Source organism: Procambarus clarkii, chromosome 76 (genome assembly GCF_040958095.1).
Source record: "Procambarus clarkii isolate CNS0578487 chromosome 76, FALCON_Pclarkii_2.0, whole genome shotgun sequence".
In the NCBI taxonomy this organism is placed as follows: Eukaryota; Metazoa; Arthropoda; class Malacostraca; order Decapoda; family Cambaridae; genus Procambarus; species Procambarus clarkii.
Window position 1 is genome coordinate 26,226,730 of NC_091225.1, and position 27,409 is coordinate 26,254,138.

General features: G+C 47.5%; 1 protein-coding gene across 2 annotated transcripts in view; it reads right to left on the minus strand.

Annotated features, from left to right (window-relative positions):
• The window catches only part of LOC123771591 (zinc finger protein 84-like), a 108,540-nt gene extending 81,340 nt beyond the window's left edge, over window positions 1-27,200 (minus strand). Inside the window, exons 1-3 of one of the 2 annotated variants that reach the window (XM_069313750.1) lie at window positions 27,062-27,200; window positions 23,363-23,472; window positions 22,831-22,898 (exon numbers count right to left, since the gene is read on the minus strand). The gene's annotated coding sequence lies outside the window, so the exon portion shown is untranslated. The remainder of the gene's footprint in view (window positions 1-22,830; window positions 22,899-23,362; window positions 23,473-27,061) is intronic. The other variant, XM_069313751.1, reaches the window with a different exon arrangement.
• Window positions 27,201-27,409: the final 209 nt, after the last annotated feature.

The window sequence follows — 27,409 nt, forward strand, 5'->3', positions numbered from 1 at the left end:
AAATATATTCGCGGCAACTCGCGCGCTCCGCCCAGAGCGCCCTACTGGCTCCGGGAGCGTACGTCACGGACGAACAGGGAATGATGACGTCACGCCCCAACTTACAGACCCCATAGCAGCCAAAGTAAGTACAATTTCGATTTTTTTCTACATACCCATACTGAGGGAAGGGTTTCTGACACTTTAAAAAGAAAAAAGAATCTTTTCCAGAGAATTTATTTCCTGCGCACTGCGGGGGTGTCATATTTGGAGGCAACGCAGTTAAGGGGTTAACCAGCCCCAAGCAACGGTACCATTGGACCATTCAGCAAACTATTGCTTTTGAACAACTTAAATCTCTGCTCTGTTCTAATCCCATTCTCGCCTCGCCAGATATCACGAAGCCTTTCATCCTCCATTTCGACACTAGTGGTACTGGCATCGGGGGTGTCCTGATGCAACAGCGAGGCGAGGAGGTTCTACCTGTTAGCTACTACAGCTACAAGTTAAAACCACACCAGAAGAATTACAGCACTATCGAAAAGGAACTCCTCTCCATCGTCCTGAACTTACAGCACTTTGCATCTTACCTACAAGGTGTTCAGTCTACCACCATCTACTCGGACCAAAATCCCCTACGCTTCTTGCAGCAGGCCCAATTCAACAATCAATGACTTCTACGATGGGCTGTGTATCTGCAGAATTTCAACCTGGAGATCTTCTACATCAAGGGTTCTGACAACATCTTGAGGTTATCTTGAGATCTTGAGGTTATCTTGAGATGATTTCGGGACTTTTAGTGTCCCCCGCGGCCCGGTCCTCTACCAGGCCTCCACCCCCAGGAAGCAGCCCGTGACAGCTGACTAACACCCAGGTACCTATTTTACTGCTAGGTAACAGGGGCATACGGTGAAAGAAACTCTGCCCATTGTTTCTCACCGGCGCCTGGGATCGAACCCAGAACCACAGGATCACAAGTCCCGCGTGCTTTCCGCTCGGCCGACCGGCTCCCTAGCAGCCTAGCATCATAGCAGACGCCCTATCCAGAGTCTATGAGATAGAGGCAGCTACACCTACCACTCTACCATCTGAAGACGTAACTTCACCCATTAGAGCAGGCTTCGGGGGAGAGTTGTGACGATAATCTTTTTCAAAAGAGATTGAGCCTGCTCTTCCCTACATAAAGTTACTTATATACATACAACAATAGGATGCTACCTTCAAGATACATCTACCAGTAGCACAAAAAGTTTTGACCAGGAGGCAAACGTACCCTAAACTCCCCCCTACTCCACACTCCCTCCATGCCGGCTCCCCACAGTCATCAACCAGCAAACTACCATTCCCAGCCTGCCTGCTTCTGATTGGTGACCTGCCGACTGCACACCTGCACCTCTGCACCTCAGCGCTCTCTACCAAGTCGATGTCTGGGCTTGTACCAGCCACTGAAGTTAGAATATCTTGTGCTCTCAAGCTGTGAACAACTAACTGATAAACACTCTGTCTATCAGGTGGATGTTTCTCAGCTAGTGCTTTATTCTCAGCACCTGCTTATTTTATTTTGTCTTTATATTATAGACCTGATATACCTGATCAACCAGGCTGTGACTCATACGTCAGGCTGCGAGCAGCCGCGTCTAACAGCCTGGTTGATCAGTCCAGTAACCAGGAGGCCTGGTCGACAACCGGGCCGCGGGGACACTAAGCCCCGGAAGCACCTCAAGGTAACCTCAAGGTAGAGTAACATCATCCCTGTTCTTAATTTTTATGTTATATTTTTTTACTTGTTTGTTTGCACTGTACATAGCCAAGGAATTGTCTTTGTTTTTAATTTGCTCTCAGTTTAATTAAAGTTTCATTGTTCATACTATGTGTTTTGAGTGTATTCCCTTACTTTACCACAGACAACAGCCAAGCAGTCTATCTTTTTTTTCTTAATGTGATAGGCATTGACACCAGCCATTAGGAGGACTGCCGAACATCTACACTCCTTCATTTTTTCGTCACAGAACATAGAACTTTATATATCATGCCATGGGTCCCAAGAAAGTCAGTGATAAGGTTCAACCTAAGAAAATAGTTGTAAAAAGAGGCAGTAGAGGATGTTCCTTCCTCATTAAGAAAGTGTGTGAAGTATGGGAAGAACTGCAAAGTTTTGTTGAAAAACTCACCCAGATAAAGCTGTAGCAGGCCATTACATTGACCTTTAAATGACAATGTGATGTCTTACTACAGACAAGTGTTAAAATGTAGGGAAAAACAAGTGTCTTTAGACAGATTCTTAGTAAGACAAGCAAGCACTGAGCCGCAAGCAGGTCCTAGTGGTATGCAGGCCAAAAATGTCAGTGTATCCCAGAAAAGTCTTCACTGCCTGATGTTATAATGGAAGGAGACCCCCCTTCCAACCCCTAACACCTCTCCTCACCCCTCGTCACCATCTTCCATATGCCATCAAGAGTCCTCCATAAAGGTAAGATAAACATATGTACTGTATTCTAGTTAGAGAAAAAAATTGTAGCCAGTATAAAATGTATTTGTAAGTTAATATTTTGGAGGGTGGGGAACGGATTAATTAAATTCCCTTTATTTCTTATGGGAAAAATCGCTTCGACTTACGATACGTGTCTGAGAACGGATTACCATCGTAAATCGAGGCCCCACTGTATGCACTTTTACTTTAATAAACAATCTGGTCATATCTAAAAGTCATACAACCGGATTTCTTCTAAAATCACAATTAGTCTGGAGGCCCCTACTGAAGCCAGTCCAGGTTTTACTTATGACCCACATGCACTCGGGTGGAAGGGCAGAGTGGTCCAACACCTTACACACCAACTTCAGAAACACATTGATATATTTCTCATTTATATATGTCACGTTAATGTGATTACTGTGTTCCTGAAGTTGGGTGTAAGGTGTGGGACCACTCTGCCCTTCCACCTGAGTGCTTGTGGGTCATAAGTATAACCTGGACTAGCTTCAGTAGGGGCCTCCAGACTGTGATTTCAATAGAAATCCGGTTGTATGACTTACAAGTGATCAGTTGTCTAGTGGTAAAAGTTTGCTGCTTGGTATTGCCAATGTCGTAGGTTTGCGTCCACTTCATTGCCCTAGTGGATTTTCTCATTGATATATATCATGTGATTTGTGTGTGATTATTATTATTAAACAATTATTACATGGTCAGTGAGAAACTTGACATTGAAACTTAGAAAGCTAACATTGAAACTTACCTTAAGTTTCAATGTTAGCACAATAAATCTTCATATAATGAGGATACTGAGCCAGACACCCACGAGAAGTAACCAGCTTTTACTTCTTGTTGATGGAAGGTGCAGTTTGCATGAAGGGTTTACCCTCCTGATGACTGCACGAGTACAAATGTTGGGTCATCCTGGCTCCTCACTCTTGACAATGACAGCACCAAGATTTGGGTTTGTTGTCTTTTGCTGAGGATAAAGGAGCGGTGACTAAATAAAGGTGTATGTTTGCAGGAGACTGGACGGAAAGGAGGGCGGGATGTTGTGTTTACGGCGTCAGTTGATGGTTGGTGGTATCCACGGCGGGGACTGGTCAAGTCGTCTACTGCGGTTTCGCATACCGCACTAGAAACAACTTCGTTCACTGAGAAGTTCGTACACACAAACCATTTCGTTCGTATATGCGCTGGTTTGTGTTCGCTGCTGTTCACAGTACAAACTGTGAACCTGATACATTCTGAGTTGAGTTCCAGTTTTAGTTATCCATTTGGAACAATGCTGAGCTTCAATAAAGAAATTCTGGAGGGCTTCTGTGCAAGGGTTAGGATGAGTTAGCCTAAGCATTTTTATACCAATTTGATAGTTAATTTCAGTAACACGATCAACAATGCTCGGAATATTTAGTTCCTTTCTCATATTAAGTGTTATCTCTTCACGTGATTTTCCCCATGAAACTGAAGGAGAAGACTGTGCTGCCATCATGATCAAGGTATTGCAGGATAAGATAAGGTATTTAATCCAAAAAAGTGACATCATATCAGCTTATAGTGTGGGTACCAAATCATCTGGTACAAATAACAGGAGAATTTGAGTTAAACTAGATAGCTGCTCCCACAAGTCTGATCTTATCACATCTGCAGTCGCTAGTAAATCCACTGTTAATGTGAATGAATGTCTGACCAGGTTCATGCAAAATCTCTTTTAAACTGCGTGGTTTCTGCAAAAATTCCCCTATAATTAAACATTGTTTTGTGCGAGATGGTAAAATTATAGCTAGGACCGACACTGGGAAAAACCTATTCAATGACCACTGAAGCTCACCTTAATTCCTCAGTGACTGTGGGATAGCTGCTGTATAGCCAGAATTCAAATTATAATCTCATTTAACTACCATTGTGTACTTTAGCTCTGCCTTTCCTTTCAAAAGGTTTTAACTTTATTAAAAAAAAAATTGTCATCTTTATTATTGTCTTTCTTTTTACTCCCATGTTCCATAGTACACTGGCTTTGCCTGTGTCCTCTAGTATAAACTTCATTATCCAGTGTACCTGAGTGTATCTCTATTTAAACTACCTCGTTTTGTTTTAGTGTAACTTTAGTATTCAACTAGAGTGTACTTATAATATTATAGTAAGTAAGCTTTTCATTTTATAGATTTCATAATTGCTTTTTTACTTTTTTGGTCATCTATTGTTATTAATTATTCTAGTTCATTTTTTACATTCCTAAGTTCCCATTAAGTTTTTATTACTTAAATTACCAATAAGCTTATATTACTTTAGAATTTTTATTCTACTTTTTCTTTGTAACCCAGGTTGCCTAGCCACACCACCATTGCTCCATTGTGCTCTTTGCTTTGCCTGTGCAATTTTCATCATTAGTGCAAATAATTACCTACGGTGTACCTAAAAGTACTTTTAAGCAACCTACCTCATTTTTGTGTATAGTTTTATATATATATTTTTTTTTCATATCTAGTTCTTTTATCATTGTCTTTTTGGCTTTTCTGTAAAACAGCCCTCTTATGCAAACTATTATAGATCCAGACCTTAACCTCTTATCTAGTATCTATGACAATCAGCACTTTAATGATCAAAATCGCAGATATTACACAGCACATGACGTAAATAATATTTTAGTGTGTAATCACAATGTTTCTGTAATTAACTTGAATGTAAGATCTCTTAGCAAACACTTTGATGATGTTAATGCCCTGGTTCAAACAGTTGACAACAAATTCTCTTTTATTGTGTTTACTGAAATGTGGTTAAAAGAGGACACTTCTCAACTCTACAACATGCCTAACTACTCAGCCATTCACAACTGTCGTCCTATACAAAGAGGTGGTGGTACTTCTCTTTACTACCACCATGCACTGACTTGCTTAAAAGTAATTAAATCTAGAGACCCTTATGGAGAGTATATATATGCCTGTTTCAGAGTCAAGGATAACGATGCTGTCTTGACTGTGGGAGCAGTCTACAGGGTTCCTAACACTGATGTGACTGAATTTAACTCTAACCTTAGAAATCTTATACTAGAGAACCAACTGAACAAAAACCACTTAATTATTTCTGGTGACTTTAACGTTGACCTCTGCGAGCCTGATAACCCTCCTGCTGCTAGTTTCCTCAACTGTATGAATTCCTGCTTCCTCATACCCTTAATCACTAGACCTACTAGAATCACTGACAGTACTGCCACGGCTCTTGATCACATCTGGACCAACATAACCTCTCCACTTACTTCAGGGATAATCATCGATAGCACTACAGACCATTACCCCACATTTCTCCTAACCAATATTAACAAACCACCTCTAGAGACAGAGGAGATAAGCTTTAGGCTGCACAGTGAAACTGCTATAGGCAATTTTATAGCTGCTGCTGCTAATATCAACTTGGAATCCGAATTAGGGAGCATAGCAGGATCATAACATCAACCTAGAAGTGCAATCATTTCTTCAAAAAACTCTCAGCCTTTTTAACACCTACTGTCCTATGCTAACGAAACAAGTCAACTAAAAGGCTAAACAATCCTTGGCTTACAAAGGGGATACTTAAATCCATTAATAAAAAACCAGCGTTGAATGTAATGAAACGCCATTTTCTGGGTGAGTCCCGGAGGCTCCCCGGAGCTATCCATGGCTGATATGGATACCCTAACTATTTTGCATCAGTCGATGTGGGTGGAGTTCTAGACCTACCGGGGACCACGAGCCAGAACCTGGCCCATTCAGAGAGGCATGGGGAGCAATGGCCCATAGAAATGCACATGTGATTTAGAGCATTCTATATCTGCCATCGACCGGGACAGGCACCCAGAAAGGTAAGCGCCACAAAACAAACCCCTATTCTGGTTAAACAACAAAATTGACAAACGAGTGGACAGAACTCCCCCAGGAAAACGAACTAACAAGCATGACGTTACGCGAGCCGCATGTCTGCGCAGCTCCCCCCTCCCCGAGAGGGGGAAGGGGGAGCCCCAGACCCCCGCGCCGGCGATCCCCACCCCAGTTCTGAGGCTGGATATCAAAACCGTGAAAAACCCGCCGACCGGAGGGCGGGAGGGTGCCGGGGAGCCTCCGGGACTCACCCAGAAAATGGCGTTTCATTACATTCAACGCTGGTTTTCTGGGGGGAGCCCCTACGGCTTTTCTGGGGGGAGCCCCTACGGCTCCCCGGAGCTACCTCACCAAAGACTACCTAAAAAACAAGGGGACATACCCGGGAGGCGGTAGGAGAATCACTCCACAACACAAAGTCGAGACAACAACCCAAGGTATAGCATTCGCCAGAAAAAGGGGAGAACGGACGCAGACGAAGAAAACCTATGATCACGACAATAGGAGCCAAAAACCACTGCGCCTGAGAAGAGCAAGAAGCTCTGCCACACGGCCCCCAGAGGCGAATGCCAACACAAAAAGAAAACCGAGGGAAAGCAAACTTGACCCCAAGGAGCCACAACCACCAAGGAGAAGAAAAACAGGAGAGCACCCTGTCCAAAGACCAGGACGACACAGACAGTGCATAAGCAGGCCGGAGGTGTAACAACGCCTGATCCAACCTGCGAAACGGCGCTGAAGGAATATCGATACCAAAAGCTAGCAGCAGAAACCAAGGTGCCAGACTCAGGAACGGCCCCAAGCGCCTCTACATCCTCCGCAAGCCAATCCTATGACAGCCCCAGGAGGGAAAAGAAAACGCAGGACCAAAACGAAAATGCCACAAGTGTGCAAGACCACCTCCACAAGTGCAGCTGACAGGGAAGGAACTCACATAAGGAGCCGCCCCGCACCAACATCCCGCAGAAGGGCAGGAGCGAAAAGACTCATTAGGAGGAGCAAAATCGCTCCCAGGAAAACTAGGAGTGCCGAGACAGTGTGAAGAGAAGAGATATTCACAAAAGAACAAAAAGGCCAACACCCAGACGCTGCTGGGAAAAGGACCCACAAGCCCTAGAAAGGACCGGAGGGAAGCTCAACCAAATGACGACAGACGCACCAGAAAAAGGGAAGGAGCAAAACAGTCACGAACCTTCGAGAACAAAAAGAAGCAAACACAAAGGACGAAGGCCCCAAAACCCCGTCGCACCCGAGACCAAAAGTCATGCAGAAACCCCAAGAAGAGGGAGACATGACGGAAGAAGGCCCGTCCCGGAAAAAGGGGCGAAGATCGTAGAAAAGCACCCACCGACAGGACGGAAACAACGGGTACAACAGACAAGGAAACCAAGCCCAGGGAGGGACCGACGCCCACAAAGCACGTGCGGAGAGGGGGAACGGACAACCCCACACCACAAAACTGCAAGTCCCCCCCAGAGGGTTAGAAACACCCCGGCGGGGACCAACGGGGCCTGAGGCCTCTCACGTGAGCCCCACCCCAGCCCTGGGAACCCACCCTGCAGGCCCCGGGGCCGAGCTGTCCCCTCAAAGCCCCAGCGTCAAGAAAACCCCGGGGCAGCAATGAAAAACACGAAGGAAGGGAGCCCACTAGGCTCTGGAACTTGAACCGAAACCGGAGGATAGGCGAGGGGTGAGATGAAGACCCCAAGCTCATCCCCAGCCAGCACAATGAGGCGAGGACAAGACAGTGAAACCAAGGAACCTGGAAAAACCAGGCCCTGCACGGCAAGACCGGCAAGGAAGGAGAGCCCCAGAGGGAGCACGGAAGGGCCGAGCATAACGCCACAACCAACCCCGACACGCAGCTGCAGTACCAAAACCGCAGCAAAACGTCACCACACTCCCCGAGGAAGCGACAGAGAAGATAGATAAAATGTACACGAGTGGCACACAAGGGGACATAGGCGGAAACCGAGCACCCAACTGAGCCACAGGGATGGTAGAAGAAACGTGTGCAGTGTAACAGGCAATCAAAGGAACACATTAGGCAGCCCAACATGGGCTGACCCTATACACAGCCCCAAGAGCAGAGATGAGAGTGCCCAAGAAGCACAGAATCTGCCCGACAGGCAGAACCCAACCTGCAAACACAAGGAGGCGAACACAAAACCTCCGACACAGGAAAAACGTACTACCAAACAGGCACCCCCACCGTTGCACTGTGGAACAAGGTGGAGGCGGGGCCCCGAACTCAAGCAAGGTTAGACAAGCATAGGAGAGGGGCAGGAGGAGTACAGGCAGGAACCGCCTCTGAAGGGACAAGAGGCCACCTGCAGACACCCGTGAACCGAGGAAGGAATCAGGTGGAGAACAAGAGCTGCCCAGTATGGGCTAATAGCCCTGCAGTAGGCACCTCGGGTAATACGGTCCACGTTCTCAAGTACGTATGTACACCCATTCCTACTCCCAAAAACAAAAACAGCGTCAGGATGAAGAAGACGCCAAAACCGCACCAACTCACCTGCAGAACATAGGCCCTGAAGGGCCATGACGCAAGCGTTCGAGTCCGTATCCGCCGGAGGCGGCCAGTGCGCCCACGCTGGAGAGGATGGGAGCAGCGAAGGAGGCTCCCCACCCTAGAACGCAGGGAAAAACCTCATGAATTCCACACAGCGGCACCCCAGAACACCCCCAAAGCAACGGGACACGGATGGGAATAAGAAAAGAACGAGAGGCGAAGCCCCCCCCCGAGAGAATTGGAGCACAACACGTGTGCACACCGCCCAGAACCAAAACAAACTCCCACGGCGCATGCGCAGGACGCGAAAGAAAGTAGCCCAACCAGGCGAGAAGAAGCCCAACCAGGCGCGAAGTAGCCCAACCAGGCGCGAAGTAGCCCAACCAGGCGCGAAGTAGCCCAACCAGGCGCGAAGTAGCCCAACCAGGCGCGAAGTAGCCCAACAAGGCGAGAAGTAGCCCAATAAAGCGAGAAGTAGCCCAATAAAGCGAGAAGTAGCCCAACAAGGCGAGAAGTAGCCCAACCGGCTACAAGGAGCCCAACCGGCCACAAAGGTGCCCAAACGGCCACAAACGAGCCCAAACGGCTACAAAGGAGCCCAAACGGCGACAAGGAGCCCAAACTACTACAAGGAGCCCAAACGGCTACAAGGAGCCCAAACGGCTACAAGGAGCCCAAACGGCTTCAAGGAGCCCAACTTGTCCAGAACAGAAGGAACCAGTATGGAGGCAAACTCCGGGACACGCAGGAGGAAGCCGCAAAGGCCAACCGCACCGCAGGCGAAGAGATGCGGGTAACTGAAAACCTCCTGAAGACGGAACCGAAGAAACCACAGGGACACGGAACCGAACCCGGGGAGGAGCAAAACCCAAGCCCAAATCGTATGCAGAGGGGGGAAAGAAAACCCCACTCCTCGTAACAGTAAGCCCCGCTCAGAAGGACTGAAATCCAGGCGGGGCGCAATGGAGCCCAAGGCTCCCAAGGCCGCTCATTCCCAACCCCAGGAGCCTCTGCACCAGGCCCCGGGGCAGAGTCGACCTCCAAAGCCCCGGCCTCACAAGAAAAAGCCGGGGCAGCCGAGAGAGCTGAAAGAAAAGGGGGCCCACTGGTCAAAACCCCGGAGCATCGGCCGGAGGAACAGACTCGAATGCCTCCGCAGCTACCCCGGACGGGGCAACCCCCGAAACTGCCCAAGTCTCAGAACCTCTAACCCCGCCCCGACCCCGAAGCCTGCAGATGCGTAGGGGCCGGAAGCAGGAGGGGGAAAAACAAGGGGGGCGTGGAAGGAACCAAGGCCGAAGCGACCAAAACCACCCAAGTCTGGGTCCCTACACAAGCGGGGCAGCATCGGGGCGTCCGGGGAAGCGACAAACCAGAGCGCGTTGCAACATCCTACCCTGCAACGCGCGAGCTGCCTGCACCCACGGGAATTCATCAGCAGACTGGGTGAATGGAGTCACGAACAAGCAACAAAGCTCGCAGGACTCAAGGGTCGAATGTGTCACCGACCCAACAGGCAGCATGATGGAGGCAAAAACAAGGAGAGTCACCCTGAGACAAAGGGTCAGAGCAACCCTCAAATCGCACAAAGCGAGAGGGGATGCAAGGGTCTCCACTATCGGACCCGAGAGCCCCCGGGGGGGTTTCCCAGGACCCCTAGACTGGGTCTGCTAAGGGTTATCCCAGGCAGGGTACTGCTAATTGGCGCCCCAAACTACCAAGCAAACTGCTAAAGCTGAACCCACGGGACGTGTCCATTCGCAAGGGCAAAGCACGGGGGTACCACCACACAAACAAACCTAATATAAGGGGGGGGGGGAAACAAGGAAGACCCCCTACCAGGCAAAAACAAAAAGAAAAAACCACACAAGTGGACAACGTACCCAGAGGGAACAGAGCCGGCCGCTGTCACAGGTGAAAACTAGCTACGCAGTACCCTGCGCCCCACCAGTGCGATAACTACCACTTACCCCAAGGTAAACAAGGGAGTGAAACCCCCAAACCCTCGGGGCGGCCAAATGCCAAGCAGTGAAAAGCCAACAGAGGTAGACCCAAGGTGACTTGTGGAAGGCAACCCCAAGCCCCAAGGGCGGTACTTACAGGGCATTCAGGGAAGGTGACCCTAAGACATGCAGCCCGAGTACCTGAGAATACTACTCCCAGCTCACACGACCACCGTAAGAGCAGCACTGCAAACAAGTCACAGCACTGGGACAAGACTGGAGCTGGAGCCACACGACCGTGCATGATCCCATCAGCCGAGGAACTGAGGTGGAGATCGCCGGCGCGGGGGTCTGGGGCTCCCCCTTCCCCCTCCCGGGCAGGAGGGAGCTGCGCAGACATGCGGCGCGGCTCGCGTGACGTCATGCTTGTTAGTTCGTTTTCCTGGGGGAGTTCTGTCCACTCGTTTGTCAATTTTGTTGTTTAACCAGAATAGGGGTTTGTTTTGTGGCGCTTACCTTTCTGGGTGCCTGTCCCGGTCGATGGCAGATATAGAATGCTCCAAATCACATGTGCATTTCTATGGGCCATTGCTCCCCGTGCCTCTCTGAGGGGGCCAGGTTCTGGCTCGTGGTCCCCGGTAGGCCTAGAACTCCACCCACATCGACTGATGCAAAATAGTTAGGGTATCCATATCAGCCATGGATAGCTCCGGGGAGCTGTAGGGGCTCCCCCCAGAAAACATGACTTTGAGAAGAAGTATAGGTTAGGAATCGTCTCCAAAGAATTTTCAAAGAATTACTCATCATTGCTATTTAAAATAATTAGGAGAGCCAAAATGAAATACTACGAAGATAAATTTACCCACACAAAGGGCAATATTAACACTTTTCTGAGATCTTCACTTGGATGTACGAGTGGTTTATTTAAGCGCTTGTCAGATCACGACGTACATTTACGGTCCGTGTTATAGTGGGTATATACTACTCGATCGACTTGGGGTTTGTATGAATATGTTTGCCATTAAATTTCCGTTTTCTCTAATAGGCACAGTGCCTATTTGAGAAAACGGCAATGTATTGTAACTTGGAGGAGAGACTATTGAGTTGGTGACACAACGAGGGTAATCGCCCACTCCACACACTCTTGTGTTGGCCGCGATCATGATTCTACATTTATATGCATATGTCTGTGTAGAGAATTTTATTGCGAGTTCAGTGATATAAAATTTAACGCTGTAGGACTAATGTGGAGCTGACAACAAACAAAAGAGTATGAACATTTTGTAGCTGTTTGGGCGTACAGCGAGACGGCAAGTGATCTACGTTTTTATTTATTTCGTGATGGAATAGCTAATGCTTTGGTTACATTTTATACATATGATCTTGTAGAGAATTTTATTGCCAACACATTGATACCAAAAGGAAATACGTAGCTCAAGAATTGGTGTCAGGAGAGTGTAAAGATTACACACTGTTTGGCGTTTACGCTCATGAGAAAAAAACGCCGCGTGCACAATGCGCAGAGTTTTTTGGCGGGTACCGCGCGCATTAAAGTGTTAAGAAAACATGGAGCACAATTTCTCAAATAATAGGATCAAAGAAGATTTTAAATAACAAACCAATACTCCTGTCAAATAATGATGGTCTGCTTTCAGCCTCTGACACTGCTCTTGAATTCAATAGGTTCTTCTCTTCCATTGGGTCATCCCTTGCAAATGATATTCCATCTTCCAGTATTAATATTTAGGACTATCTTACATGTAATATCCACAGTCTCTGTATCTAATGCCTACTAATTCCACTGATGTTACTGACATAATCCTTTCCATTAAAACCAAGTCTAGTGCCCTTGAGGAGATACCAACTTTTATTTACAAAAAACCAGCGTTGAATGTAATGAAACGCCATTTTCTGGGTGAGACCCGGAGGCTCCCCGGAGCTTTACCGGCTGATATGCTAATGTCAGACTTTGGCATCAGTCATGTGTATGGAGTTCTAGGGCCTACCGGGGACCACGAGCCAGAACCTGGCCCCCTCAGAGAGGCAAGGGGAGCAATGGCCTATAGAAACCCCCGTGTGGTTGGAAGCATTCTATGTCTGCCATCGACCGGGTCAAGCATCCAGAAAGGTAAGCATTCCAAAACAAACCCCTATTCTGGGTGAAAATTGCTACCTAAGCCGAACTAGTGGATAGAACTCTTCAACAGAAAACAAGGAAACTAGTATGACGTCATACATCACCGCGCCGCTGTCTGCGCAGCTCCACCCTCCCCGGGAGGGGGAAGGGGGAGCCCCAGACCTCCCACGCCGGCTATCCACCCATCAGTTCTGAGGCTGGATGTCAAAACACGCGAAAAACGCCGACCGGAGGGAGGGAGGGTTGCCGGGGAGCCTCCGGGTCTCACCCAGAAAATGGCGTTTCATTACATTCAACGCTGATTTTCTGGGGCGAGCCCCGTCGGCTCCCCGGAGCTAACTACCCACAGAGGAAGGTCAAAGGGACAGAACCGGGAGGCGGACACCACGCACCCCCCAAGGAGGCGAGACAACCGGCAGCAAATGCCAACCCAAGGCGCCACAGCCCCGAAAATCCCGGGAACAACACGAGAACCACGAGCAGCAAGGCCCCTGCACGAACACCAAAAATCCATGCCCGAAAGACCGCAAGGCCACGTCGCCCAGACGGCAGCGAGAGCAGCGAAGCCACAAATGCCACAGGCATGAGGGAAGAACACAGGCAGCTTAGCCGCAAGAACACGGCTGACCACCCGAGACACTATCACCCGTGAACCGGGAAGAACAGCACTGGATCAACGCAAAACGCGCTCCGGACCCAAACGCCGTGGCACGCAAACAACAGCGGAGGGCCGCCACTGAACACAAAAACGACACACCCCCGGCCCGACCAACGAAGCACCAACAAACCCTGGACCCCTCCAGAATGCAGCAGCCTCACCCCGCGCCAGAAAAGATGGAGACTGCTGCCACCAAACAACCAAAATGCTAAAACCGAAGGAGCAAGAAAACTCAGCGACTCGACCCCCAGAGGCAAAGGCCCAAAGGAAAGAGCCGACGAAAAACCACACCGGAACCGAAGGGGCACTACCAACCGAGGAGAAGACAGAGCACGCTGACCAGAGACCAGGATGGTGCAAGCGGCGCACGAACAGGCCGGAGGTGAAACGACGCACAAGACAGCTGACTAACGGTGCAGAAGCAACACCAAGACCGAAAGCAAGCTGAAGCGGCTCCGCCTGCGCCGCACGAAAAGAGGCGACAGTATGTGCCAAGACAACGGCCCCCAACCCCCACTAGAAAACCAAGCCGAGAGTAAACCAAGCTAACAAGAGTAACCACCTAAGAAGGGACAGGAAAAGGAAGGACCGCCAAAATACCCGATACTGCCGCCAAGAGAAGCACGCAGGTGGGACACCTACCACGAAGCCACCTGACCACCAACCGGAGGCGAGACCACGAGGCAGAACATAAGCAGCCCCGACAAGGCCCCTCCGAGCCCAGGAAAAAGGCGGAGCCGCGAGAAGATCTCGGGCGCGACCACCGAAACCCAGGCTGCACAAGGAGATGGAACGTCTGCCGAACAGAAAAACTCCCCAAAGCATGCAAGCCCGCCAGGAGTTCAGAAACGACGGGTCCGACGCGAGACATCGCAAGACCCCCCCCCCCCCCCCCCAAAAAAAAAAAAAACAACCGGCAGGGCAAGCTAGGAAACCAAAGAAGGCGGAAGGGTCGCCGCCAGAACAGGACCCAAACCAAGGGGCACGAACAACTGCAATAGACCGAGACAAAGAAGCACATCACAGGACACAGGCTGACCAACGCCTAAGAACACACGCAGAACATCCCTGCTGCAGAGGAGGCAGGAAGAAAGAGCAGAAGCACAAAAAAAAACAGGAGAACAACCAGGGGTGGACAAGCAGGCAGGGACAAAAACCCCACGCAATCCCCAGGGACAAAACGGCAGCAAAGTGCCACTCCACAACCGGACACAGGAACAAGGACACGCCACCGTGAAACACGGTACCAATGCACACGTGCAGCAGCAGCAACAGGCACCACTGCAACACGTAAATAGCAACTCCCCTCTGCAAAGGCAGAGAACGGAGCAGGCAGACCCCAGACAGGGCCAACGGAGACACGACAAAACCCTGCAGGCCCAGAAACCTGCACCAGGCGACCGACGGCGGAGAAACCCCGCTCGATACCTGCTGGATGAGGTACTGGGAGCTCTTTTACACCTGAAGCCCGGCCCAAGGTCAGGCTAGACCGGCCAGAGGATGGCCCACCAGGCAGCTACTAGGAGCAGTCCACCGGCCCACATACCCCCACAACCAGGACGGGCCGGAACTGCCATACGAAAACAGGCCAGTGCGCCCTGGAAGTCCACGGACGAACCAGCAAGAAGGCTTATGCTCGCAAGTAGGTCGTGTAACAAGCACAGACCTCTGATGGTAATACAGTGTTCCCCAAAGGTGCCAATAGCACCACTGCACTCCACTGGTACTATCCCGCAAGTTCTACCAGATAGGCGGGACCCAAGAGCCAGAGCTCAAATCCTGCAAGCACAGCCAGGAGCCTTACCAGGTGAGTACAGAACCAACCCTACAACCCCCACACCTCACAACATTAAAAAAGGAGGGTCCCCTGAATGACTCCAGCATGGGTTGGACATGCACATGAGGGGGACAGGAAGGGGTGATAAAGGGACAGTCACTGGTGTGCGAACGGTCTCAGTCGTACAAAAATATACCTAAATAAAGACAGGTATATAAACACCGCCGCATCCAGCGCCCGGCTAAAAGACGCCAGACCGCAGAAACTCACCTGGCGAATGGTGGCACGAACTTGACACGACTCAACCGTGCCCAGAAGAACTTGGGAGCACCGCCAGGTGAAGACGCCAGAGCCGGACCCTGCCAGACCCGCAGGAGAGCAGAGAGAGGCGAAGGAGGCGGTCCACACCCATGACACAGGGAAAACCGCGGTGTCCTCCCCATAACTGGGAACCAGGACACCCCAGGCGTGAAGGGGCACATACCGCAGCCAGGGAGAAGAACGAGAGGCGAAGCACTGTAGCAAAAAAGGGCGCAAAACACCAGCACTGAAACACCGCCCAGACCAAAACAAACTCCACGGCGCATGCGCATAACACGATGGCCGAACGGCACACCCTCCCTGCGGGAAGGCGCCAGCCAGGACTACTGCACGAGAAAAGTAGCCAAAAGAGGAAGCAGGAACAATAAAACCGGCCAAAGAAGCAAAGAGCCCAAAAAAGGAACCCAACCGGGCGACAAGTAGCCCAACCGGGCGACAAGTAGCCCAACAGGGCGACAAGTAGCCCAACAGGGCGACAAGTAGCCCAACAGGGCGACAAGTAGCCCAACAGGGCGACAAGTAGCCCAACAGGGCGACAAGTAGCCCAACAGGGCGACAAGTAGCCCAACAGGGCGACAAGTAGCCCAACAGGGCGACAAGTAGCCCAACAGGGTGACAAGTACAAGGAGCCGACAGACGTTCCAATAACGCGGGAAGTAGCGAAAAACCTTCCCGTACCCTCGAGAACAGAAGCCAACACTAGTCCCGAAGGCACACGAAGGCGCAGGCGCACCCGTGATCAGAAGTCACGCAGAACCCCATCGAACGGGGAAACATGACAAAAACACCGTCCAAAAAAGGGGTGGGAGGAAACATCCACCCACAGGACGGAACCAACCGACTCAAAGGCCAAGGAACCGAGCCCGGGGAGGGGCCGACGTCCAACAGCACGTACGGCGAGTGGGGAGGAAAGACCCCACTCTGCGTAACCACAAGCCCCGCCTAGAGGGGGATAAAAACCCCCATGGGGTCTAACGGGGCCAAGGCCCCCCCAAGTCAGCCCCTCCCCAGCCCCGGGATCCTACACGACAGGCCCCGGGGCCGAGCCGTTCCCCCAAAGCCCCGGCCGTACCAGAAAACCGGGGCAGCCGTGAGAACACTAAGGAAGGGAGCCCACTGGCAGACTCATACAACACGGCTGGAGGAATAGGCTCAAATGCCCCCGTCACTACCCCGGAAGGGGAAATCCCCGAGACTGCCCGAGTCTCAACACCAAAAACCCCGCCCCGAACCTACAGACGGTAAGGAACCGGATGCAGGCAGGGTGAACCAAGGGAAAGACAAGAGGGCGTGGATGGAACCGAAGCAACCAACATCCCCAAGTCCGAAAACGAACTACAACAGGGCAGCCCCGGGGCTCCCGGGGAGGAAACCACGAGAACGTTGCCACCACCAAGGCTCAAGTGCAACGCCCCTGCTGCCCGCACCCGCTTTGTTAGCACAACTGGGTAACCGAGCCACAACGAGCAACCAAACTCGCAGGACTCCGGGTCGAAGGTGTCACCGACCCCACAGGCAGCAGACGGAGGCAAAACAGAGAGTCGCCCAGAGACAAAGGTGAGAGCAACCCTCAAACTCGCTGGAAGCGAGGGGGGGGGACTCTGGGGTCACATCCATCGGACCCGCGCGCCCCCAGGGGTTTCCCAGGGTCCCGAGCGTTTACTTTAAGAGGACTCGCGCTCAGGTAATCCCAGGCAGGGTACTGCTAACCGGCACCCAAAGCTACCAAACAACTTTCTAAGAGCTGAACCCCCGGGACGTGTACACTCACAGGGACCTAGCAGGGGTACCACCAGAAAATACTCAGAACACAAGGGACACAAGGGGCAAGAACGAAGGCAGACCCCCCCACCAGGTAGATAAACAAAAAGAAAAAGAAAACCCCGCAAGAGGCCAGCGTACCCAAGCGGAACAGAGCCGGCCGCTAAGATTGGTAAAGACAAGCTGCACAGTACCCTGCGCCCAACCAGTGCAAACACTGCCCCTTACTCTAAGGCGAACAAGGGAGACAGAACACCCGAGCACACAAAGAGCGGCCGAAAACCAAGCAGTAAACGGCCAAGCAGGGGCAGGACCCAAGGAACTTGTGGAAGGTGGCCCCAAGCCCCAAGGGCAGTACTTACAGGGCACCTAGGGAAGGGAACCCTAGGCGCATGCAGCCCGAGTACTGAAGAATTACTCCCGGCTCACGCACCACCTAGAAAACAGACACCACACTCTAGGTACAGTGCTGAAACAACCACTGGAGCCGGAGCACATAACCATTGCCTATAGCATCAGCTGAAGAACTGATGGGTGGATAGCCGGCGTGGGAGGTCTGGGGCTCCCCCTTCCCCCTCCCGGGGAGGGGGGAGCTGCGCAGACAGCGGCGCGGTGACGTATGACGTCATACTAGTTTCCTTGTTTTCTGTTGAAGAGTTCTATCCACTAGTTCGGCTTAGGTAGCAATTTTCACCAGAATAGGGGTTTGTTTTGGAATGCTTACCTTTCTGGATGCTTGACCCGTTCGATGGCAGACATAGAATGCTTCCAACCACACGGGGGTTTCTATAGGCCATTGCTCCCCTTGCCTCTTTGAGGGGGCGAGGTTCTGGCACGTGGTCCCCGGTAGGCCCTAGAACTCTATACACATGACTGATGCCAAAGTCTGACATTAGCATATCAGCCGGTAAAGCTCCGGGGAGCCGACGGGGCTCCCCCCAGAAAAGTTTCAAAAATTGTTGGCATTCTTTCTAAGATCAGATATTATGTACCTCGTCCTGCCATAGTGACACACTATTACTCTCTCATCTATCCTTATCTCAACTATGGTATTTGAGCTTGGGGTTCTACTACCCTAAATCATTTACGTCCTCTAATTACTCAACACAAAGCTCCTATTAAGACAATATCTAACTCTGGCCCCAGACATCACTTGGTACCCTTACTCAAATCTCTGAATATGTTTGATATTAAGTCACTGCACATCCTCTCATGTGTATTTAATATATATATAAAACCCTGAACTGTAATGTCAATCCGGACCTTAAAAGCTTCCTAGAAGGTTGTAACAGATCCCATGAGCACCACACCAGAAACAGATACCTATTTGATATTCCAAGAGTACGACTTAGTCAAACTAGAAATGCTTTACAAATCAAGAGACCCAGAATGTGGAATGACCTTCCCAATTATGTTAAAGACTGCATGTACCTCTCCCAACCAGTTTAAGATTAAAACTAAGTGCTACCTAATTAACTCAATGTAACCTATTTCACCCCTAAATGTCAACCCATGATACCTGGTTGATGGAGTTCTGGGAGTTCTTCTACTCCCCAAGCCCGGCCCGAGGCCAGACTTGACTTGTGAGAGTTTGGTCCACCAGGCTGTTGCTTGGAGCGGCCTGCAGGCCCACATACCCACCACAGCCCGGTTGGTCCGGCACTCCTTGAAGGAAACAATCTAGTTTCCTCTTGAGGATGTCCACAGTTGTTCCTGTAGTATTTCTGATCTACGATTTTATACAATGCTGTTTGTTGACCAAATTGTATTTTTGCTTTTTTACTGTCATGTTCCCCCCCCCCCCCCCCCCCCCCGCCCTTTTTCATTTTTTTCTTATTTTTTCTCAACACAATTTATACTTTAATCTCAATTAAAGTTAAGTTTTAGTCTTTGTTTTTCCTGCTCGAAACGCTTTGCATAATAGTGGCTTTAGGCATTGTATGTACTAGCTTTATCTATAAATCCATCAACTTTTGTATCTTACCTTGTATGTATGTACTTTACCTGAATAAATATTTGTATTTGTATTTGGTTTAGCCGGATAAAATATCAGAGCCGGTTAATTTGCTGCCGATGTTACACTATCTAGACAGTCAGCCAGATAATCATGGAATTGTCCGTATATGAAAACCATGAGGCAGGCCGTACCGTATTAATCCCGTCTGCCTGTGGCTCGAGGCGCATGGTGTAGGAGGGGGTGGTGTCGAGAGAGAGGGGAGCATTGGGAGGGACCACCAGGGGGGATAAGGGTTGGATGGGGGAGCGGCCTATACACTACAGTACAGGAGTTACCATTGATTTTAGAACAATTCATCATAGCCAAAGTCAAAAGAAATACTAGTAATTATGTAATAAAAAATACCATACAAGTTTCCTAAAAACAATTTGCACAGGCTGAAGTTTCCTTCAAAAATGTTTTTTTTTTCCTGCTGGCGGCCTACGTAACGTGCCTCCTCCCTGCCCCGACTGGACCCATCCAGGCCTGGTCAAGCCATGTGCTCTCTACCCTCGTGTTACACCACAGTGCTGCGCCATTAGTGAAATATTTTTTTAATACCTTTTTTATTTTCATAGTAACTTTGAACATTTTTGACCAAGACTATGTCTGGTAGCAGCATGAATCATTCTGGAGATGTTAAGAGGAAGAAGGATGTCCTAACAATTAAGGACAAGCTATGTGTTATACAACTTTGTGAAAACGGCCGGGCGACCTCAAGTGTTGCCAAGGAATTTAATATAGGTACTAGTACTGTTTCTGATATAAGGAAACAAAAAGAGAAACTTATAAAATTCATTTCAACCTGTAAAAGTGAAGGTGCAAGCACTAGCAGAGAGTGTGGTAGAAAGACTATGAAAACTTCGACGCATGTACAGTTGGATGAGGCTACGTACAAGTGATTTGCTCAGCACTGCACAGCTGGCCTGACAATTTGCAGCCAGAAATACAAAATGCTGCAAGCAGGTTTGCTGCAAGCCTTGGAATAAAGGATTTCGAAGCGAGTGAAGGGTGGGTTGCAAGGTTCAAGGGTAGGCACAATATTGTGAAGAGGAAAATTTTCGGTGAAAAATTGAGTGCAGATGAAAGCAGTGTAGAACCATTTAAACAAATTAAGAGCATACATTGTGGCAAATAATTTATATTCGTATCAAATTTACAATGCAGATGAAACTGGGTTGTATTGGAGGAGTTTACCAGAAAAATCTCTAGCAATGAGAAGTGAGGGTTGTGTGCCAGGACGTAAGGTCAACAAGGACAGGCTCTTGGCCATGATGTGTGCGAATGCCGACGGCACAGACAGAATCACGTGTGCAATTGTTGGCAAATCTAAGAAACCAAGATCCTTGCATGGACAGACTGCCAGTCAAATATTATACGTGTAATAAATATTGGATAAGTTTAGATTTAGGAAAGACTTGGGTAAATACTGGTTCAGTAACAGGGTTGTTGATTTGTGGAACCAATTACCGCTTAACGTGCTGGAGGTGGGGTCCCTCGATTGTTTCAAGCGCGGGTTGGACTAGTATATGAGTGGGATTGGGTGATTATAAATAGGAGCTGCCTCGTATGGGCCAATAGGCCTTCTGCAGTTGCCTTTGTTCTTATGTTCTTAAATATTAATATTATAAGTGCCGGACAAACCGAGCTCACAGACCAACCAGGCCAACTTAAAATTATCTGTTGATTTGGGAAACGTTCCAGTACAATAAGTCACATGACTGTGCATACGGATGATAAACCTCGTGAATATCCTGAGTGTGGCAAGGGATTCAATCATCTGCGACTTATAAAAGCTCACAGGATTGTGCATACAGCTGATAAACCTCCCGTGTGTCATGAGTGTGGGAAAGGATTCAGATGATGCATTGCAGATGGTGCATTCAGATGATGAACATTACCCAGTTCCTTCATCTGGGAAGAATGAAGACATATTGGTGCATTCGGATGATAAATAGTACCTAGTTCAATTAATCAGTAGACTGTATATCATACTAACAATAAACATACAACCCCAATGAATTTTCCAGTGAGGTTTGATAGAAATTTACTTCAGGACACATACTAGAAAAAGTTTATAAGTTACAAATAACAATTTTTGTGTGTGTGAATTTTTTGGTGGATAATATACATTTATACACTAAAGGGACCTAGCCATATTTATTCTTAAACGTCTTCAAACTGATATTACTTTGAAATTTAACAATAAAAACATAAGAATTTTTACTATTAACACTTAAAAACAAAAACTGGTAGAATTTTTCAATTAATATTATTGCAAACCCTTTTGATTGGTTTTGTTATAAAGTTAAAGTTCAATATAGTAGGCTAAGCTAAGCTTTGCTAAGCTAGAACAGAGGATTTTTGGACTTGTAGATTTGTAAACCTCATCCTGTAAACATTCATGTTTCTACATGTTAAACAAGCTACGAGGATGAGGGAAGGGGATGTTCCCTCCATTCTGGATGTTATATTTACAAGAGGAAGAGATATTTATCATTCAGTACCTCTCTCCCTTGGGTAAAAGTGACCATGTCTTTTTGGGAATAAAGTATGCAATGCATTATAATCTGTTAGAAAATAAGCTTGAAGCAGTTGAAAAACCTGATTTGTGGAAAAGTCATTATGGGGAACTCGGATATTTCCTTAAGGAATTTGACAAACACTTGCTGTTAGGACATGAAGTAAATGAGATGTATGTCAAGTTTTGTGAAATATATGATAAAGGCACAACAAAATTTATTCCAAAGGAGAGATGCAGAACTAGGAAAAGGAGATTTGTTTATAGATGTCATCTGGATTTTTCCGAGTTTCGGAGTTTCCGTGATATTTTCTATTTTGATCAAAATATGTATAATGTTAATTTTGATAAATGAGCTTTCCTGTCTACTTAGGTAATGATTCCAAAGATCGTCCTTCCTTTCCTCCCGGGAATCTGGATGTAGCAGGTGCTCAATTGTCAAAAGTGAAAAATTTGGTTTGTCATCCGAATGCACCATATCGGTAATTTTTTTAATATTTTAAAAATAGTAAATGGCACTATTTTTGCAAAATCATTACAAGATCTATTATTCTAATAGGGGTTTGATAAAATACAGTAGAATGCCTACTGGTTTTACCTGTAATAGGGTTTGATATAGTTGATTATGGATATATTGTAATGAAATGCTCCTATTGTTAAGAAACACTTTTTTAAAAGAGTATTTTGTAATGAGCAGCTCTGAAAATCAGTTGATTACAGATAATGCTACATAATACACTTAATGTGTGTATATGTTACCACAAGTGAGGTATATAATAGTATTTATAAGTAAGATGTAATTGTGTCTTTGACACTGATAAAATTAAGTACTGTGGTTTTATATACTGATAATTAGCTAAAAATATATACTGTACAAGTAAATAAATTATTTTACCTTGCACCGAGATCCACCAAGCCTGTATGGTGTGCGTTTCAGTACTTCGGAAATCTGGAATCTCTTATCTGCAATGAAACAATACATATTATTGCACTTACCAAAACATGGATGAATGTAGAAAATAGAGAACTATTAGATGAATATCAAATTAATGGATTTAATCTATTTCACACAGATAGATATATTAGACAAGGAGAGAGAGTAGCCATGTATGTTAGGCAATATTTGAAATGTAGTCTCGAAAAGACTACATTTCAACAGAAACGTGCCACACACCAGTCACAAGACTGAACCTCATCGAGGCCAAACGTCTAAATGAGAGCATGAACGAGTAAGAAATAATACTTTAACACCAGGCATCATACACACAATGAATGCACCTGCAGACACACAACGAGCACTATCAACATAGCAAAGAATACTCCATAAAAAAAAATCATTAAATATGATTGACAATGAGATGAAATAATGCACAGTATGTCAATTTTGTGAAATTTTTTCATTACTGAACTAGGTTTTCAATGCTTACATTTGTTATTCTTGGCATTCTTTGCTTCATATCTGAAGCTTCGTTTTAAGTTTCCACTTCAGACGTGTCTTCCGCAGCTATGCATCTCCGGTTTGCAGCATCAAAATCATCTGCAATAGCTGAATATAATTAATAATATATCAGTGAGATATATATTTATCATTACCTAGTAGTAGTGAACACTAAGAAATAACATAAATCAGCTTTCTAAAGAGATGTTTAATAATATGACACACATGATTTGGAACTTATAACTGGGTTAAGTACTTTGCACATACAGTGGTACCTCGGAATGCGAGTGTCCCTGTATGCGAGGTTTTCGGAAGACGAGCAGTATTTACTCCAAAAATTTGTCTCGGAAGGCGAGCGTTACTTCGGGACTCGAGTTTGTTGATACGCGTACAGGCCGACCTAGCGCGTGGTGGTTCGGCGATCGTCGCCCCTCTGCCCCACCGCCCCTCAGTTTACCATTGTCTCGCGCTCAGTGACTACCCCCACATCAATTCTTCTCGCGGATTTTCAGTGTTTTGTTGGATTTTTGGTGATTTGTCTATACAATTTGTTATTATATATCTCACCATGGGTCCCAAGAAAGCCAGTGGTAAGGATAAAGGCCAGAAAGCTCATGTGAGGATGACAATAGAGGAGAAACAAGAGATCATTCGGAAGCATGAGAACGGTACACGTGTTGTTGAACTTTGTAGGCAGTACAACAAAGCCACATCAACAATATGCACTATACTTAAGAAGAAAAATAAGATTATGGGTGCTAAAGTGGCAAAAGGAGTAAGAACATTAACGGCACAAAGACCACAAATACTTGAAGAAGTGGAAAAGTTGTTATTAATTTGGATACACGACAAGGAGTTGAGGGGTGATAGTGTTTCGGAGGCCATTATTTGTGAGAAAGCCAGGGTGTTGCACGAAGACCTTCTAAAGAATACCCCTGCAACGAGTGATGCAGATAAGAAAGAGTTTAAGGCAAGCAGGGCCTGGTTTGAAAAATTTAGAAAGAGAAGTGGTATCCATAGTGTTACAAGGCATGGGGAGGCAGCCAGCTCAGACAAACCAGCCGCTGGACGATTTATTGACGAATTTAAAGAGTTTGCAGAGGCTGAGGGATACCTACCGCAACAAGTGTTTAATTGTGACGAAACAGGACTGTTTTGGAAAAGAATGCCTAAGAGGACATACATTACAAAGGAGGAAAAATCCTTGCCTGGACACAAGCCTATGAAAGATAGGTTTACGCTTGTGCTGTGTGGAAATGCGAGTGGCGATTTGAAAATTAAACCCTTGCTAGTGTATCATTCTGAAAATCCAAGGGTTTTCAAACAGTATAATGTGCAGAAAACCCATTTGTGTGTTATGTGGAAGTCTAATAAAAAAGCATGGGTGACTAGGCTTATTTTTTCGGAGTGGGTGAATGAAGTGCTGTGCCCTGCCATAGAAAAATATCTGCAGGAGAAACAATTGCCACTCAAAGCCGTGCTTCTCCTTGACAATGCTCCTGCTCATCCTCCAGGCTTGGAAGATGATTTGTTGCCTAGATACAATAAATTCCTTCCTCCTAACACCACTCCTCTAATTCAGCCTATGGACCAGAAAATCATAGCGAATTTTAAGAAACTTTATGAAAGGGCTCTTTTCCGGAAATGTTTTGAAGTGACTGAAGCCACAAACCTCACCCTCAAAGAGTTCTGGAGAGAGCATTTTAACATTTGTAGTGCTTTAAAACTCGTTGACAAAGCCTGGCAAGAAGTGACTCAAAGAACCCTGATCTCTGGCTGGAGAAAATTGTGGCCTGAAGGTGTGAGAGAACTAGACTTTGAGGGGTTTGAGCCTATAAATGATGCGCCTATTGTTGAGGAAATTGTTAGTCTAGGCCAGCAAATGGGCTTGGAATTGGATGGTGATGATGTGGAGGAGTTGGTGGAAGAACACAACGAAGAACTCCTAGCCCTTCAACAGGAACAGCAAGCCAACGCAGCAGCGAATGATTCTGCAGTGGAGGAGGAGGTGGCAGCAGCACCAGCGAATGTCCCTTCTGCAGTAATTAAGAAGGTGTGTCAGATGTGGGAAGAGATTCAAACAACTATTGAACAGACTCACCCAGAGAAAGCTGTAGTAGGCCGTTGTCTTAATCTTTTCAATGACAATGTGATGCCTTACTACAGAGACAGCTTGCGAAGAAGGGAAAAGCAAGCTTCCATGGACAGATTTGTGGTGAGGAAATCGAGCAGTGAGCCTCAACCAGGAGCTAGTGGCACTCAGGTAAAACGTCCCAGGGAGAGCACACCAGAAAGGTCCTCACTGCCTGATGTGATTATGGAAGGGGACTCCCCTTCCAAACAGTAACTCCTCTCCTCCTCCCCCCTCCTCACCATCTTCCATACGCCTACAGCACTCGACAGCAAGGTAAGTAATAACTGGAACATAGTTTTGTAGGTTTATTTAGATGAATTAGGTAAATTAGGTATAAAAATTTAGTTTGATGTGGGGTTTTTGGGGTAGTCAGGAACGGATTAATTCATTTCCCTTTATTTCTTATGGGGAAATTAACTTCGGAATGCGAGGCGTCTCCAGGAACGGATTAAACTCGTATTCTGAGGTATGCCTGTAAGTCTCAAGGAGCCATTAGGAAACCCTGCTTGTGATTAAAATATTATGCTGTTTTTATATACTGTGTGTGCAGCACAGTACCTCGCCTTTCCATACACCAGCACTGGCCCTCACCTCTCAATACACCACCACTGCCCCTCACCTCTCAATACACCACCACTGCCCCTCACCTCTCAATACACCACCACTGCCCCTCACCTCTCAATACACCACCACTGCCCCTCACCTCTCAATACACCACCACTGCCCCTCACCTCTCAATACACCACCACTGCCCCTCACCTCTCAATACACCACCACTGCTCCTCACCTCTCAATACACCACCATTGCCCCTCACCTCTCAATACACCACCACTGCCCCTCACCTCTCAATACACCACCACTGCTCATCTCTCAATACACCACCACTGCCCCTCACCTCTCAATACACCACCACTGCCCCTCACCTCTCAATACACCACCACTGCCCCTCACCTCTCAATACACCAGCACTGCCCCTCACCTCTCAATACACCACCACTGCTCCTCACCTCTTAATACACCACCACTGCCCCTCACCTCTCAATACACCACCACTGCCCCTCACCTCTCAATACACCACCACTGCCCCTCACCTCTCAATACACCACCACTGCCCCTCACCTCTCAATACACCACCACTGCTCCTCACCTCTTAATACACCACCACTGCCCCTCACCTCTCAATACACCACCACTGCTCCTCACCTCTTAATACACCACCACTGCCCCTCACCTCTCAATACACCACCACTGCCCCTCACCTCTCAATACACCAGCACTGCCCCTCACCTCTCAATACACCACCACTGCCCCTCACCTATCAATACACCACCACTGCCCCTCACCTCTCAATACACCAGCACTGCCCCTCACCTCTCAATACACCACCAATGCCCCTCACCTCTCAATACACTACCACTGCCCCTCACCTCTCAATACACCACCACTGCCCCTCACTTCTCAATACACCACCACTGCTCCTCACCTCTTAATACACCAGCACTATAGCCAGCACCAGAATCTAATAATATTATAAAATATAAGTGTTTACTTACGATAATATTTGCGTGATTGCATGAAGCGTTTGTCTTCTTGCTGACTGCACGGACCACAAACTGACCGCTTTGTTGATGTTCCTGGCGGCGGATGACGCTGTGACGTCACAGGTGAGGGACGCTTTGCGCACTACTCAATCGTCGCTTCAACCCATCATAAATAGTTTTGTTATTTTTATTATTTTATTTTTATTTATTTTTATAAAAGAAGTTACACTGGAGGTTAACAGAGAATATAGAAAATAAGTTGAATTAACATTCTTGTAAAGCCACTAACACGCATAGCGTTTCGGGTAAGTCTTTAAACTAACAGTTTTTTTTTTATAAATTAACAGTAAAATTGATAAA